General features: G+C 41.3%; 1 pseudogene across 1 annotated transcript; it reads right to left on the bottom strand.

Moving 5' to 3' along the window:
• Window positions 1-14,984: 14,984 nt before the first annotated feature.
• LOC104757156 (cytosolic sulfotransferase 7 pseudogene) lies at window positions 14,985-16,227 on the bottom strand (annotated as a pseudogene). Its single transcript, XR_015585937.1, has one exon. The product of XR_015585937.1 is annotated as a cytosolic sulfotransferase 7 pseudogene (transcript).
• Window positions 16,228-17,087: the final 860 nt, after the last annotated feature.

The following is a 17,087-nucleotide window of genomic DNA, read 5'->3' as shown; positions in this document are numbered from 1 at the left end:
TGAAGATCCTCAGGAATCTTAGCCAATACCTGCTCACCCTCACGGAGACACTTCCGCAACATAGACACATGGAAAACCTTATGGAATGCACGCATAACCTCAGGTAACTCCAATCTATATGCTATTGGTCCAACCCGCTCAATCACTCTGAATGGACCCATATACCTCGGACTCAACTTAGTCTCTAACAATGACCTGTTCGGACCCCGCAACATGGCCATCTTGAGGTACACTCTGTCTCCTACCTGAAACTCTAGATCTCTCCTCCTCCTATCAGCATAACTCCTCTGCCTATCCTGAGCCTCCTTCATGTTCAGCTTGAGAACCCGAATCTTCTCTGAGGTCTCCTGAACAAAACTAGCACCAAACATGCTCCTCTCCCCCACCTGAGTCCAGCATAATGGTGTATGACATGGCCTCCCATACAAAGCCTCATAAGGAGCCATCTTAATACTCGCCTGATAACTGTTGTTGTAAGCAAACTCTACCAGGTTCAGGTGATCTGCCCAATGGCCACCCCAATCCAACACACACATCCTCAGCAAATCCTCCAGCGTCTGGATCGTCCTCTCAGACTGTCCATCTGTCTGGGGATGATAAGCTGTACTCATATGCACCTTAGTGCCCATCTCTGCCTGAAATGCCTTCCAGAACACCGAAGTGAACTTGGAATCTCTGTCAGACACAATGCTCGCTGGCACCCCATGCAATCTGACTATCTCCCTCACATACTTCTTAGCCAAGACCGCTACTCCATCAGTCTTCTTAATGGCCAGAAAATGTGCTGACTTAGTCAACCGGTCCACAATGACCCAGATAGCATCAAAAGTCCGTGACACTGGCAATCCTACCACAAAATCCGTGGTGATCATATCCCATTTCCACTCAGGAATGGGTAAACTCTTCAGTAACCCGCCAGGAACCTGATGCTTAGCCTTCACTAGCTGACACACATCACTCCTCGAAACCCAACTCGCTACATCCTTCTTCATCCCGACCCAATGATAGTACCTCTTGAGATCACGGTACATCTTAGTCGCTCCTGGATGAATAGATAACTTGCTCGCATGAGCCTCTCTCAGAATCTCCTGTCTCAACTCCTCATCCTTGGGCACACAAACCCGACCGTGCACCAAGATAGTACCATTATCTGAGACCTGATACTCGGAATCCACATCCTTAGAGGCATTCACCAGCCCCAAATCCTTCTCCTGAGCCAACCGCACTCTACTCAGAAGATCTGCTCTATCTACTGCTTCCAAACCCAACGGTTCCTGTGCAACAGCACACAAGCTCAAAGCACTAATCTCCCCTACCAGAGACTCCAACTCCTGCTCCTGAGCCGAAGCTACCCTCTTCCGACTCAGAGCATCTGCAACCGTGTTAGCCTTACCAAGATGATAGGCTATCTCCAAATCATAATCTGCCACAAGCTCCATCCACCGCCTCTGTCTCAAATTCAGCTCAGGCTGAGTGAATATATACTTCAGGCTCTTATGATCTGTAAACACATGTACCTTTGCACCATAAAGATAAGATCTCCAAATCTTCAGGGCAAAAACTACAGCACCCATCTCCAAGTCATGAGTAGGATAGTTGCCTTCATGCACCCACAACTGCCGCGAAGCATAGGCAATCACCTTCCCATGCTGCATCAGAACACACCCCAAACCAACTCTAGATGCATCTGTATAAACCACATAGGGTTCTCCCTGCTCAGGCAAAGCCAACACTGGCGCAGTAGTCAACATCTCCTTCAGGCTTGCAAAGCCTTCCTCACACTCTTCTGACCAGACAAAAGGAACATCCTTCCCTGTCAACTTAGTCATAGGACGTTTGCTTGCAAACCCCTGCACAAATCTCCTATAGTATCCTGCCAAACCAAGGAAACTCCTGATCTCTGTGGCATTCTGCGGTCTAGGCCAATCCCTGATAGTCTGAATCTTCTCTGGATCTACAGAAACCCCCTTTGCAGAAACAATGTGACCCAGAAAGCCCATCTCACGCTGCCAAAAACTACACTTGCTCAACTTAGCAAACAACTTCTGCTCCCGCAGCTTCTCCATAACTGCCCTCAAATGCACTGCATGCTCCTCAGGACTCTTAGAATAAACCAGGATATCATCGATGAAAATGATGACAGATACATCCAGAAACTCCTGAAAACACACTGTTCATCAATCTCATAAACGTTGCTGGCGCGTTAGTCAACCCGAAAAGCATCACCACAAACTCACAATGCCCATACCTCGTCCTGAAAGCAGTCTTCCTCACATCTGCCTCATCTATCATTATCTGATGATAACCCGTCGTCAGATCTACCTTAGAGAACCAAGTAGCACACCTCAACTGATCCAACAACTCATCGATCCTAGGAAGAGGGTACTTGTTCTTCACAGTGACCCGGTTCAAACCCTGATAATCAATGCACCACCTGGAACTCCCATCCTTCTTCTACACAAACAACACCGGCGCTCCCCACGGTGATACACTAGAGCGTATGAATCCCTTGCTCCATAAGTCCTTTAGTTACTTACTCAGCTCAACTAAAAAAAAAACTCAAGTATGCCGACATCAACTCGCCGCCACCTGAATATCAACCCTTTTGTTCCTCCAAGAACCTCTAGTAACTTGCCAGTTAGGGAAACTTCCACAAGTTAGCTTATTCCAAAGATAGCTTTTCGCTTGGCAATTTTCCACAGTAAATCATCAATACGAACGTAATAAAACAAACAAGTACCATACGTTCGCATATTCTGATTCACCGCTTCAAATGCTTTGCAGGCCGCTTACTCAAACCACTTGACTTATTCCCTCCAACAAGCTTACCAAAACCTTGAATCTAGCAACCCTGTCCATCTCCAATGAACTTCATCCAACATCGTCGCAACGATTAGTTTATCCTGCCATGAAGGCTTATCGTGAACTTATGTATCTGGCAACCATGCCTTTCCCGGCTCAAACCTGCTGTAACTCCCCTTCTCGGGACTCTAGCACCACCGGCCTCACAATCCTGGCGCACAGCCAAACATTCATAACCGCTCTGGTCATAAAACCCTGTCCCAAAGGTCAACACCCAAAGGTCAACACATCCAAAACCCGAGAATAACCACCGTCAATCTCTCGAGGTCTACATTCAATCGTTATGTTTATACTCACGTCCTAGGAATTGCTTGCTCCCAACTCTTCCACTCTTAGGTCGCAACCTTCGAGTCATACCGATCTCACTCTCAGACCAGCGTCTTCGAGTTATACCGTCTCACTCTTGGACCACAATCCTCAAGATCTCGGTATTAGGGGAACTACTCATCCCCTCAGGAGAACAAAATCCCCTCTGCCACTCTCGGAGCCCTCAGCCCCTCGAGCTATCGGTATTTAGGGGAATCACCATCCCCTCAAGAGCAACAATCCTTAACGACTATACACATCTCTCGACACAACTACCTCCTGTGGTCCGAGTATAACATTGCAATGTTACACCTGCCCACTCAACTTATAATATCCAACTGGATTAACTACCAAGCAGAGAAATATCTGCTCCAACTGCAAATGTCCACCTATCCGCCTCTCTAGGCCCGATACCTCTTGAGAAATAATCTCATACCGGTCATCTACAACCGCTCCAACCTCTTAACATAAGGTGGAAAGTCCTCAACATCCGCAGCCCTCGGCTGCACCCCGCCACATGCGGCACAACTGGAGCCTACACTGGTACCCCTCTCGGTAACCGCTCCAACAGCACGCCAACAGATCCGCCAAGCAATCATCTCGACCCTGGGCTCCACCTGCTGCAACCCCACACCTGGGTTCCCAGCACCACCGGCATGCTCACCGGCTAACCCCCTCTGATCCCTCTTGATACACTTGCGATCCTCTGATGTACCTCCTCGTGGAACTCTGGACCACACACTCGCTGGCCTCGGGACCCGCCCGACAATGACCACAACCACGTCCCCGTCCACGACCAACAACTCAAACACCTTAACCACTGATCTTCCAAGAACAGAGGCTAGCAAGCATAAAACATATCAATACCACACAAAGAAACATAATAATAACTCACCGTAGAATCTCATTGAAGGCTCGAAGAGGATGTTCTAGGACTTCATGCCACACACAATTGACTAACTCACATAATCAATTAAAGCATGCAATCCAAAACATCACAACAGAAACCTAGTGAACCCAAACCTAGAACCGTAAGGGCTCTGATACCAAAATGAAACGACCAACCTTTTTTTTTAATAAATAAATAATAAATATAATATAATAAAATAAACTACAACTAGTGGTCCCATACCCACTAGCCACCTAACCACAAACACATTCAACAGCGGAAATAACCAACCAATATTCAATAATAATCCAATAATAAAATATAACCATATTCCAACATAATCAATATCCAAAACAACAGGAATCATAGAACCAGCAACCTAGCAATGTTCTAATGACCCAACTCTAGCAACCTAGCAAAGCCAGACAACATAAAACCGAGTCCCTAGAACATCCTCCTCTTCATTGCCTTGATTCCACGATCACACTTTGCCTTTACCTGCACCACAAACACATATTGCAATGCATGAGTATTTTATAAACACTCAGTAAGGCAATCCTCCCATCTACTGGGCTATACACACAAGCAATAGAGACATCTCTAACCATCAAACAACATTCAACAATCAACAATAACAAACCAGGACTCTGCATCGACCGATACCAACATGCATCGACCGACACCAGATGGAGGTTGCGTCGACCGACGCAAGATCTGCGTCGACCGATGCAAGGTTAACTTGCATCGACCGATGCAAGATATGCATCGACCGATGCATACTCGACATAACACGAAAACTCTAGAGTTTACGCGCCGTCCTCGCATCTGCATCGACCGACGCACAAAGTGCATCGACCGATGCAATGCCGAGCATCGTTTTCCTCCGAAGCTTCTCGCCGGATCTTCGTTCCTGCAACCACGAAACTCGATCCCAAGCCACAAGAAAGCTTCCTAACGTCCCAAATAACAATCTAACCAGCCTAACAACACATAACAAGCAAATCAGAGAGATCTCTAGCTTAGATAAGCCATGGTCATGCACTTACCTGTGCCAAGACGAATCTGAACAACAAACAAGCAAGAACACGCTTCTAGGAAGCTCCTACAACAATCCCAGCTACAGATCTCACCAAGAAACGCCTCAAATCTCCAGAAAACTCCAAGAACTTTCAAGGACTCTTTCTCCCTTCTCTTTTCTCTCAAAAACGGCCACACACGTCTAATGAGACAAAGACACGACCCTAAGGGTTTTCCCCTTTCTCTTCTGACCAAAACGCAGCGTTTGACTTAAGTCAAAACGCAGAGAATTGCACATGCATCGACCGATGCACCTCTTGCATCGACCGATGCAATCCCCTAAACCGGGATTTCGGTTCACGGATGTTACAAAATCAAATCTGATAAAAAAAATCATGAATCTAACTCGACGTCCAGGCGAGGCGGATCAAACTGGTGAACCTCACATCGTTACTTTTACCGTCCAGTTCTTTGTTATACTCTTCTTCTTGTGCTTCCTCGTCAACTTTTTCACATTCTTTCACTGAAAAAACCTTTTTTTTTAGACTACCACCCAACTTGTTAACCCATCAAACTCCAAGACTAAAATCATTTTTTCTCATAAAAATTGTGCAATTCATGAAAACCAGCATAGTCAACACATGCACCCAATTATTGATAATTTCATCCATATATTTCTCAAACCAAAATCCTTACTTGCAGAGAAAGTAATATGAACTCATGTATAGTAAAAACAATATTTGTGCTTTTCGTCGATCCTTCTTCTTTAAACTTAAATAACATCAAATCAATGTCTTGCGACGTCAATCTTTCTTTCTTAGACTTAAAAATAAAAATTTTACTGTAAAAGTATCAAATCATCTATAAAGTTATACACAAAAACATGTTTTACAGCTCATAAGAGATATATATAAAGCACAAACGGAGATAAGTAAGATATTTTCAAGATATTAAAAAATTTGACATATAATATTTAGTAATTCTTAAACTTTTAAATTTTTAAAAGAGATTAAATATTTAAAATATTTCAAACTTTAGATGTATTTTAATTATCTGTAACATTTTTTTTTAGAGTTAAATATTAATGAAACTTTTACTTTTTATAGAGTTTAAATAGTTATAATATTTTAACATTTTTATGGAGGTATTTATAATATTTCTAAACATTCTATAAAAAATATTTAAACCTTTAAAAAAATTAATCTGCTAAAATAAATCAAATAACTTTTAAATTTGGAAACCTGATAAATAAGCATAAATCAAGCAAATAAAAATATTTTGAAACCTTTTTAAAGCTAAAACTTTTAGAAGTTTCAATATTTATAATATTTTAAACTTTTAAAATGTTTGGATATAATATTTGAACCTTTTAAAAAGTTTCAATATTTATAATATTTCAAACTATTAAAACTTTAAAATTATTATATATTAAAATTTTAAAATTATAAAATTTTAAAAATTTTTAAAAGCTAAGAGATTTTAAAATTTTCAATATTTATAATATTTAAAATTTTTTTAAAAATTAAATATTCTAATATTTTTTTAAAACTTTTTAAAGTTTTAGTTTGATCAAATAAAAAACAGGATCAAACCGAATATAACTTTTTAACTTGGATGCCTGATAAATCAAGCTTTCCTGCTCATTCGTTGTTGGAAGCATATTAATCTTATTTATACTGGTTTGAACCATTGTCTAAAAATTTTCTAGCCAATGTGGGATATTGTACATAGTTTTTTTATTTCCATAAATTTAAAATTTTCCTTTTTCTTAAAAATTCTGGAAATTTAGAAAATATTAATGAATGACATGTCAAATCCTGATAGGTTGTTTAAAATAATTCTTAATATATAAAATTCTGCACATTTCTAAAAATGTTAATTAGTGACATGTTGAATCCCTATTGGTTGTTTTAAAGCTTAGGTTTTAAAAACCTTTTAAATGTTAAAAAATGTTTAAAATTTTAAAATTATAATATTTTGAAACCTTTTTAAAGCTAAAACTTTTAGAAGTTTCAATATTTATAATATTTTAAACTATTAAAATTTTAAAATTATAATATTTAGAAACTTTTTAAAAGCTAAGAGCTTTTAAAATTTTCAATATTTATAATATTTAAATTTTTTAAAAATTTAAATATTATAATATTTTTTTGAAACTTTTTAAAGTTTTGGTTTGATCAAATAAAAAACCGGATCAAACCGAATAAAACTTTTAAACTTGGACGCCTGATAAATCAAACTTTCCTGCTCATTCGTTGTTGGAAGCATATTAATCTTATTTATACTGGTTTGAACCATTGTCTAAAAATTTTCTAGCCAATGTGGGATATTGTACATAGTTTTTTTTTTATTTCCTTAAATTTAAAATATTCCTTTTTCTAAAAAATTCTGGAAATTTAGAAAATGTTAATGAATGACATGTCAAATCCTGATAGGTTGTTTAAAATAATTCTTAATAAATAATTCTGTAAATTTTTAAAAATGTTAATTAGTGACATGTTGAATCCCTATTAGTTGTTTTAAAGCTTAGATGGACAGCCTTAGAAGCTTATAGCTCATACTTTTATTTAGTATAATTTTATATTGTATTTGTTTATTAAATATTGGATGTTTTCCAAATAGAGGAATAACTAAATTTTTTGATCGTTTGTGCGGCTAAATGTTTATATTAATTTTTAACCCGTAATATACTTTATGAACATTTGTTTGTTATATTTTTTTGTTTTTTTAGTGTTTAAGATTCTATTTTGATTTTAATTAATATAACAAAAAATAATGGATCTATATACATAGTAAGTCATTTATATACTATGATTAAGTCATATTTTACCTAATGATTTAATTATTTTAAACAATCTTAGTTAAATCAACTTAATTTTTATATGTCAAATATTCTAATATTAATAGTGTTGACAAATAATAAAATAAGGATTTAACTCGTATTAGCACAAATTTAATGATATTTTATTAATTTCAACATGTCATTTTTATAACCCATCTACTATATAACCATATTATATAGTATTTTAAAATTTTTAATTTTACATATTCGTAATATTTTAAAATTTTATTAAGTTTATATTTTGTGTAACATCTGCGAACCAATTTTGTAATTTTGGTGTGGGTGTCGATCGACACCCTTGGGGGCATCGATCGACACCATGTGTTCCGGTTTGGTCGGGTTCGGTTTAATTGCTGATTGGTTCGGTTTGGTTCAATTAAAATCCCTAAATCGCATTTAAGGTGTTAAGAGACGAATTAAGGGTTTTGGGGAAGTCTCATTGTTGTCGCCGTTGAGTGAAAAGAAAGAGAGAAAAGAGAGAAAAGAGAGAAAAACGTTTCTGAGATTTTCTGGGCTTGTTCTTCGAGATTTTGGAGAGATCTGAGACTGTAGAAGTGTTAGCTGTTGCTGGAAACGAAGGGGGAGCTTCTGGAGGTGTTGGTTCCCACGTTTCTCAATCCAATCTTCCTGTTCTTGAGGTGAGTGCTTGACCATGGTTGATCTAAGCATGACATCTCCTTTGTTTTGTGTGATTCCTTGTGGGTTGTGGTGTTTGCTTGCTTGGGTACATTGTATTTGTGATTTCTAGTGAATTCCGAGATGGTTAGACGTGTTTGGAGTCGAATTTGTGTTGATTGGAATCGGAGTTCGTCGCTGAGTTTTGCGCAGATCGTGTCTGCAGAAGAGGCATCGATCGATACCACTTTTGTGGAGCATCGATCGGCACCGTCTTGAGTAGCATCGATCGGCACCATTTCAGCATCGGTCGGCACCAGTTCCTGTAGCATCGGTCGACACCGATTGAGCATCGGTCGACACTAGTACCTGCCGAGTCTTATTTTCCTGGTTTGATGTATTGATTGTGTTATTGTTGTTTGTTGACTTGGGAGTCTCATATGCTTGTGTGTATAACCCAGTAGATGGGAGGACGACCTCACTAAGTATTTATGATAATACTTACACATCTCAATTGTTATTTGTGATGTGCAGGTAAAGGCAAAGTGTGATCGTGGAATCAAGGCGATGATGAAGGGATGTTCTAGAGGCTTGATTAATTGTGGTTTAGCAGTTGTTAGGTTGCTAGATTAAGTCAATGGAACATTGTAGGATGTTAGCTTTTGGTTATTTCTTTATTTGGATTATGGTGTTATTGGATATTGGTTTTTAATTGTTGGAATTCTTTTGGTTTAATGGAAATTTGTTTTATTTGGTTAGCCGCGGTTATTGATTGTTGATAGGATGTTAGTGGGTATGGGACCACTAGTAAATTAAGGTATAAAAAAAAAAAAAACGGGAAGGGTTGTTTCATTTTGGTATCAGAGCCCTTACGGTTCTAGGTCTAGGGTTCATTGTGTTTTTGCTGTTGATGTTTAGGATTCCATGCTGTGATTGACTGTGTGAGTCGGTCAATTGTGTGTGGCATGAAGTCCTAGAACATCCTCTTCGAGCCTTTGTTGTGATTCCACGGTAAGTTGTGTTTTTGTGTATTAGAATTATTCTTTGCTTAGCCTTCTGTTCTTGGATGATACAGATGGTTAGAGGTGAGGATGCTGTTGGTCGCGGTCGTGGTCGTGGTTGTGGGCGTGGTCGTGGTCGTGGTCGGAGACGAGGTCAGGTTCCTGAGGCCAGTGTGAGTGTGAACCAGAGCATGGCCAGTGAGGAGGTGGCGGAGTCACAGGTTCATCCTAGTGTGTCTGGAGACCAGGCTGGTTTGGGTGACGGCAGGGCGGATGGGCCCGGTGTCGGTCACGGTGTTGCCCCGGGTGTGGGGGTTGCAGCTGAGGGTGTTCCGGGCAGGGAGGATGTCTTGATGGACTTGCTAGCTCAGGTTTTGCAGCAACTTCCAGCAGTTGTGCCGCCAGTGGTTGGTGGGCAGGATCCAGTAGTGCCGCCAGTGGTTGGTGGGCAGGATCCAGTAGTACCGCCAGTGGGTGGTGGGCAGGTTCCAGCGGTGCAGCCTGTGGCAGGTTTGCAGGCAGGTGTGCAGCCGGGGGCCGAGGTAGTAGATGCTCAGTATGTGCGGATGATGGAACAGCTGCGGCATGTGGGAGCAGGGTATTTCTCAGGAAGTACCGATCCGAGTGTAGCGGATGAGTGGAGAGAGCGGATGGAGGATATTTTCCTTTCGCTTAGGTGTCCCGACCGGTACAGGGTGGATCTGGCAGTGTTTTACTTGTCAGGAGATGCATGTGTGTGGTGGAGGTCGGTGACAGCACGGAGGGTGCAGCGGGGTATGTCTTGGGGAGATTTTGTGAGGGAGTTTAACTCCAAGTATTTTCCTCAGGAGGCTCTTGATCGTATGGAGGCACGATTCTTGGGGTTGACTCAGGGGGACCGTACAGTGCGGGAGCTGGATGCAGAGTTCAGTCGGCTTGTGGGGTATGCAGGCAGGGCATGGGAGCCAGAGTCAGCTCAAGTGCGGAGGTTTTGGTTGGCTCTGCGGGATGATTTGAGGACTCGGTGCAGAGTGAGGAGCTATGCTACGAGAGCGGAGTTGGTTGAGGTTGCAGCTGGGATAGAGGATGACTTGAGGTCACAGGTGGTTGTGGTCAGTTCTTCGGTGCAGCCACAGCAGTCTCAGCCGCCTTCTGTTCCTAGCAAGGGCGGCAAGCCTGCGCAGGGGCAGAAGCGGAAGTTTGATGTCATGCAGAGATCGAGGCACGGTGGTGCGAGATGCTTTGGGTGTGGTAGCAGGGACCACAAGGTGACTAGCTGTCCACAGAGAGGTGAGCAGCGGGCAGTGACAGAGCAGCGGGCGGTGACGGAGCCGCGGATAGATACCCGAGTGTGTTACTATTGCAGAGAGACGGGGCACATCAAGTCTCGTTGTCCCAAGTTGCAGCAGAGGGCAGTAGCAGTGTTCCAGGCTGGAGCTCAGCCAGGGATGCAGCAAGCTGTGCAGCACGGTGTGCAGCCGGTGGGTTGGATCGAGCCGACGTCACAGGTGTATTCGACCCAGGAGCCCGGTGGCACTAGTGCAGGAGCGATCACAGGTATAACTTCTGAGATTCGAACTTAGTCAATTCAATAGTTCAGATTATATTTGTTTTTGCTTGTGGTCAAGTGTTAGGTTCTCAACACATGTGGTTTGTGTAGGGACCTTGTTGGTGGGCGGGTTTAAGTCCCATGTTATGTTTGATTCTGGAGCTTCTCATAGCTTCATTACTCCAGAGTGTGCCGAGAGTGCGGGGATCAGAGGGGATTCTGGAGAGCGTTCAGGAGTTGTCAGAGTTGCGGGAGGCAAGTTCCTAAGGGTTATTGGACGAGCTGGAGGAGTTGATATTCAGATCGCAGGAGAGTCGTGGTCAGTGGAGTTGCTTATCAGTCCAGTGGCGTTGTATGATGTTATTCTTGGTATGGATTGGTTGCATCGGTATAAGGTGCATTTGGATTGCTATCGGGGTAGAGTGGAGTTTGAGCGTCCAGGAGGGAAGTTGGTTTTTCAGGGCATTAGACCGACTTCAGGGAGTCTCGTGATCTCAGCCGTTCAGGCTGGGAAGATGATCGAGAAGGGCCGTGAGGCTTATCTAGTTACTATATCTATACCAGAGTCAGTGGGGAAGTCTACGGTTAGCGGTATTCCGGTTGTGGAGGACTTTGAGGATGTGTTCCAGTCATTGCAGGGATTACCACCATCTCGGTCGGATCCTTTTACTATTGAGCTGGAACCGGGGACGATGCCGTTATCCAAGGCTCCTTACAGGATGGCACCAGCAGTGATGGCAGAGCTGAAGAAGCAGCTGGAGGACTTGTTGAGCAAGGGTTTTATCCGTCCTAGTTGTTCACCGTGGGGAGCTCCGGTGTTGTTTGTTAAGAAGAAGGATGGGAGTTTTCGGTTGTGTATTGACTATCGGGGTTTGAACCGAGTTACTGTGAAGAACAAGTACCCTCTCCCGAGGATTGATGAGTTGTTGGATCAGTTGAGGGGTGCTACTTGGTTCTCCAAGATCGACTTGGCATCAGGATATCATCAGATTCCTATACATGAGGCAGATGTGAGGAAGACGGCCTTCAGGACGAGATATGGGCACTACGAGTTTGTGGTGATGCCGTTTGGGTTGACAAATGCGCCAGCTGCGTTTATGAGATTGATGAACAGCGTGTTCCAGGAGTTTCTGGACGTGTCAGTCATCATTTTCATCGACGACATTCTGGTATTTTCTAAGAGTTTTGAGGAGCATGCAGTACATCTGAGAGCAGTTCTAGAGAAGCTGCGGGAGCAGAAGTTGTTTGCTAAGCTGAGTAAGTGCAGTTTCTAGCAGCGTGAGATGGGGTTCTTGGGTCATATTGTTTCAGCTGAGGGAGTTTCAGTGGATCCAGAGAAGATTCAGTCCATCAGGGAGTGGCCGAGGCCGCAGAGCGCCACTGAGATTCGGAATTTCCTGGGGTTAGCAGGTTACTACAGGAGGTTTGTTCGGGGTTTTACGAATATGGCTCAGCCGATGACTAAGCTTATAGGGAAGGATGTCCCGTTTGTGTGGTCACCAGAGTGTGAGGCAAGTTTTGCAAGTCTCAAGCAGATGTTGACTACCACGCCGGTGTTAGCACTGCCTGAGCAGGACGAGCCTTATGTTGTGTATACAGACGCTTCTAGAGTGGGGTTGGGTTGTGTACTTATGCAGCAAGGGAAGGTTATAGTCTATGCTTCGCGGCAGTTACGGAAGCATGAAGCTAATTATCGTACTCATGATTTGGAGATGGCAGCAGTGATCTTTGCTCTTAAGATTTGGAGATCCTATCTGTATGGTGGGAAGGTACAAGTATTTACAGATCACAAGAGTTTGAAGTACATTTTTACTCAGCCTGAGCTGAATTTGAGGCAGAGGCGTTGGATAGAGTTAGTAGCGGATTTTGATTTGGATATAGCTTACCATCCTGGTAAAGCTAACCTGGTTGCAGATGCCTTGAGTCGGAAGCGGGTGGCTTCGGCTCAGGAGCAGGATATGGAGGCATTGGTAGGTGAGATTAGTGCATTGAGTTTGTGTGCTATCTCACAAGAACCTTTGGGTTTGGAGGCAGCTGATAGAGCGGATTTGTTGAACAGAGTGAGGTTAGCTCAGGAGAGCTATGAGGGGCTGGTGAATGCCTCTAAGGCTGCGGGTGCAGAGTATCAGGTTTCTGCTAATGGTACTATCCTTGTGCATGGTCGGATCTGTGTGCCCAAGGGTGAGGATTTGAGGTAGGAGATACTGAGAGAGGCTCATTCGAGTAAGTTCTCTATTCATCCAGGGGCGACCAAGATGTACCGTGACCTCAAGCGGTATTATCACTGGGTCGGGATGAAGAAGGACGTAGCCGACTGGGTGGCGAAGTGTGATACTTGCCAGCTGGTGAAGGCGGAGCATCAGGTTCCTGGTGGTTTATTACAGAGTTTGCCTATTCCAGTGTGGAAGTGGGATTTGATCACGATGGACTTCATGGTGGGTTTGCCTGTGTCTAGGACGTTTGATGCTATTTGGGTCATTGTGGACCGTTTGACTAAGTCTGCGCATTTCCTGGCCATATGAGCATCGGTCGACACTAGTACCTGCCGAGTCTTATTTTCCTGGTTTGATGTATTAATTGTGTTATTGTTGTTTGTTGACTTGGGAGTCTCATATGCTTGTGTGTATAACCCAGTAGATGGGAGGACGGCCTCACTAAGTATTTATGATAATACTTACGCATCTCAATTGTTGTTTGTGATGTGCAGGTAAAGGCAAAGTGTGATCAAGGAATCAAGGCGATGATGAAGGGATGTTCTAGAGGCTTGATTGATTGTGGTTTAGCAGTTGTTAGGTTGCTAGATTAAGTCAATGGAACATTGTAGGATGTTAGCTTTTGGTTATTTCTTTATTTGGATTATGGTGTTATTGGATATTGGTTTTTAATTGTTGGAATTCTTTTGGTTTAATGGAAATTTGTTTTATTTGGTTAGCCGCGGTTATTGATTGTTGATAGGATGTTAGTGGGTATAGGACCACTAGTAAATTAAGGTATAAAAAAAAAACGGGAAGGGTTGTTTCATTTTGTTAATTATAATATTTAAATAGATGTGAATCGAAGTTTTTCTTACGTTAAGAATCAAAACTCACAGGTTTTGAAAAACAAAATAGTAATTAAATTGTTGTTTTCTTTCTTTGCAAAAGATTCATAGAAAGAATATCTTCAATACAAAATAGAAGGTGTGGTTAAATATATCATAATTTCTGTTTCCATATTGATTTGCTGTATTTTTTTAGTTGGAATGATATGTAAAATATTTAGAAAACAAAATCTGATGTAATGCTATTTTTGGAATTTTTTTAAGGATTAACTTTGTAAATATATATAAATAAAAGGGTGAAACCCAAAATGTATATATAGATATTTGGGTTGTACAAAATAATGTCGTAGTAATTGGGTGTTTTAAAATCTAAACTTACGGAAAAATATGAAGACAAATGTGCGTAGCACGGAGCACCTCCTAGTTAAATATATGGAACAGTGTGTTTTAAGTCTTTTGATACCATTGAAATTTCTTGGCGTTTGCTTATAAACATAGTCGTTGCTTTTGTTCATTTGCTTTTATATGAATGACTATTCCTTTTTATTAAACAAACCAACCCCATGGAATCTTATATTGTTCCATTTGGATCCATATTAGTTCCACCATGATGATCCTTGAAATTACATTATATTCTGAAATTATTGCACGATATACGATGTAATTCGAAATTTCTCTGAAGTTTCTTCAAACTTAAGGATAAAGATGTGTTTTACGGTCTGAGGCAGAAGCTTGTTGAGTCTAATAGGTTGGTGCCACCTGAACTTGCGAGACATGAAGCCTCCAAGTTAATTCTCTCATTTTTAGGGAACGTGCATGGGTGTTACGGTTACTACCGATTACTTTATTGATCAATTAGACATTACAATATCGAAAAAACTATATACTAATAAGTATTCATTCATTTATTTATACCAATTGATGTGTCCAATATGCTTTTGCACTTTGGTTTTGGTTTCAACATTATTGTTCTCAGTTCAAGAAAGAAACCGAATTCGACACCAAGGTATAGTAGTAACAAATGATAAAGACATCATAAAATACATAGCAACAAAAGGTTAAATAAAACCACTCATAACTTAGAATTTTATGTCGGAACCTCGAAACTTCTCCTGGATGATCATGTCAATTCTCTCCTCCATCTGAGGAGTCAGATAATTCTTCGAGTCACCAACTTCGCCTTTACGGAAAAAGATCTTGTGAGAGGCCCCTCCAGGCATCTTTCCGGTCTTGTTGATCTCCAAATTCTTCAAGTTACGCAATGAGCAAAGGTCTAAGATCTCTTCCACAGATCCACTCTCTTCTTCTTCCACCGTAAAAGGACAACCCAAGAACTCGGCAAGTTTCTTGAGCTGCACGTTAGGATCTGTTTTCAACTCCTCGTACTTCAAGAAAAGCACGTTCTTGGGATCTTCCAAACTTCCTTTCCAATAGCTCAATACATGTTCCCAAAATGGTCCGTGACTGATGACTCCTCTGCAAAACGATTCGAATATTGACTCCAACATGCTTCCCTCTTCTTCTATCTTTCGAATTGCGCACTGGAAGTGCCAAAAAGACACCAACACGTCTTTCACGTTCCTCCACACGTACACAATCTTACAAGGAGAGTTCTTGAGAGCCTCTCGCAGTGTTTGGAATGCCACGTGAGTCGAGAATAGCCTCGGGGATGATGAAATATTGGTCAGATCTGGTTTTGAGGTTTTGAAGATGAGCTCGAGGTATGGTACTAGCCCATGAGGATTATCAAGTAGAAGAGGATGATCATCAGAAGAGTGTTTGGATCTCTCCAAGAGAGCTACTGTGAGAGCTTTAAGCCACGTAGTGCCAGATTTGGGAAACGAAGCAATGACTATGTCAGTGTCTTGTGGCTCGAACCCTCTTTGGAAGTTGAGGATTCCTAGCAGAATTTTGTTTTCGTACCAACATCCTTGATACTTGAACAGCTCTTTACCATCAAAATCTACGTCTGAGGGAAGTGATGAGATCAGATTCATGGTTTCTTCGTCGTCTTCTCTCTGCAGGTTCTTTGGGATCTCTTTCTCATCATCCATTTTTTGTTTCTTGATTTCAAGTGTGTCGTTGACTTTTGTTTAGTTTAAGGCAAAACATGACCATTTGTTGTGTTGCTCGATAACGCTCTTATAACGCGGGTAACGTGTAGAATCAGTCAGGATAAGCATGTTATTTTATTCAGATGAGCTGTACCGTGAAGTTACAGTATTTATAATGCGGGTAACGTGTAGGACATTATTGGTATGCCTAAGAGACATGGAGGGGTATTGAATTTGAAAATTTTGATTGAGTTTTTATTTTTTAAAGTTTTTATATTTTTTAAAGTTTTTATATTCTGTGAGATTTTGTTATTGAAGTTTAGGTGATTTTAGAATATTTCACGGCACAAAGAAAAAACATTTTGTAAATAAAAGGCACGTCTAGAGATTTTATGCTCGACTAATAAAAGGCACAACTAAACAACATATGTTTTCTGTTGAAGAGTTTATGATAGTTATAATTGAAGGCAAAGTGATCATGCTCTGATGAGAATGATCAACTAGCAAACGAGATCACGCTTTGCTATTGAAATATACGATTGTGTACCATGATTTTGCATCAATGACAGGCAAATGCCTGAGTTTATCCCAGTCATACACAAGTCACAGGCTCTCTTATCCTAGTACTCTCTAAAATGATGAATATTACGCCAATGATCAATTATTCATCTTGCGTCGACATATGGGCAACTTGCAATACTAAAATAAACCGAGGTTAGTGTTGAGATTAACCTACAACAAAAAGAGAAAGTAGTTAGTGAGAAGAAGATAAAAAAAAAAAAAAAAGAAGCACAAGAAGAAGAAGATGACAAAAAAGAGTCTATAAGAGAGCCTAACAAGCAAAGGCTAGAGAAAAACCAAGGTGGATGATTCATAAATTAAAAACATATACAACTCAACAACACTTTTCCTCTAGAATCCAGAACACAACAA

Source organism: Camelina sativa, chromosome 17 (assembly GCF_030686135.1).
Source record: "Camelina sativa cultivar CO46 ecotype springtype chromosome 17, ASM3068613v1".
NCBI lineage: Eukaryota > Viridiplantae > Streptophyta > Magnoliopsida > Brassicales > Brassicaceae > Camelina > Camelina sativa.
Note: the sequence above shows the minus strand (reverse complement) of the source record. Positions and strands in the feature narration are given on the sequence as shown.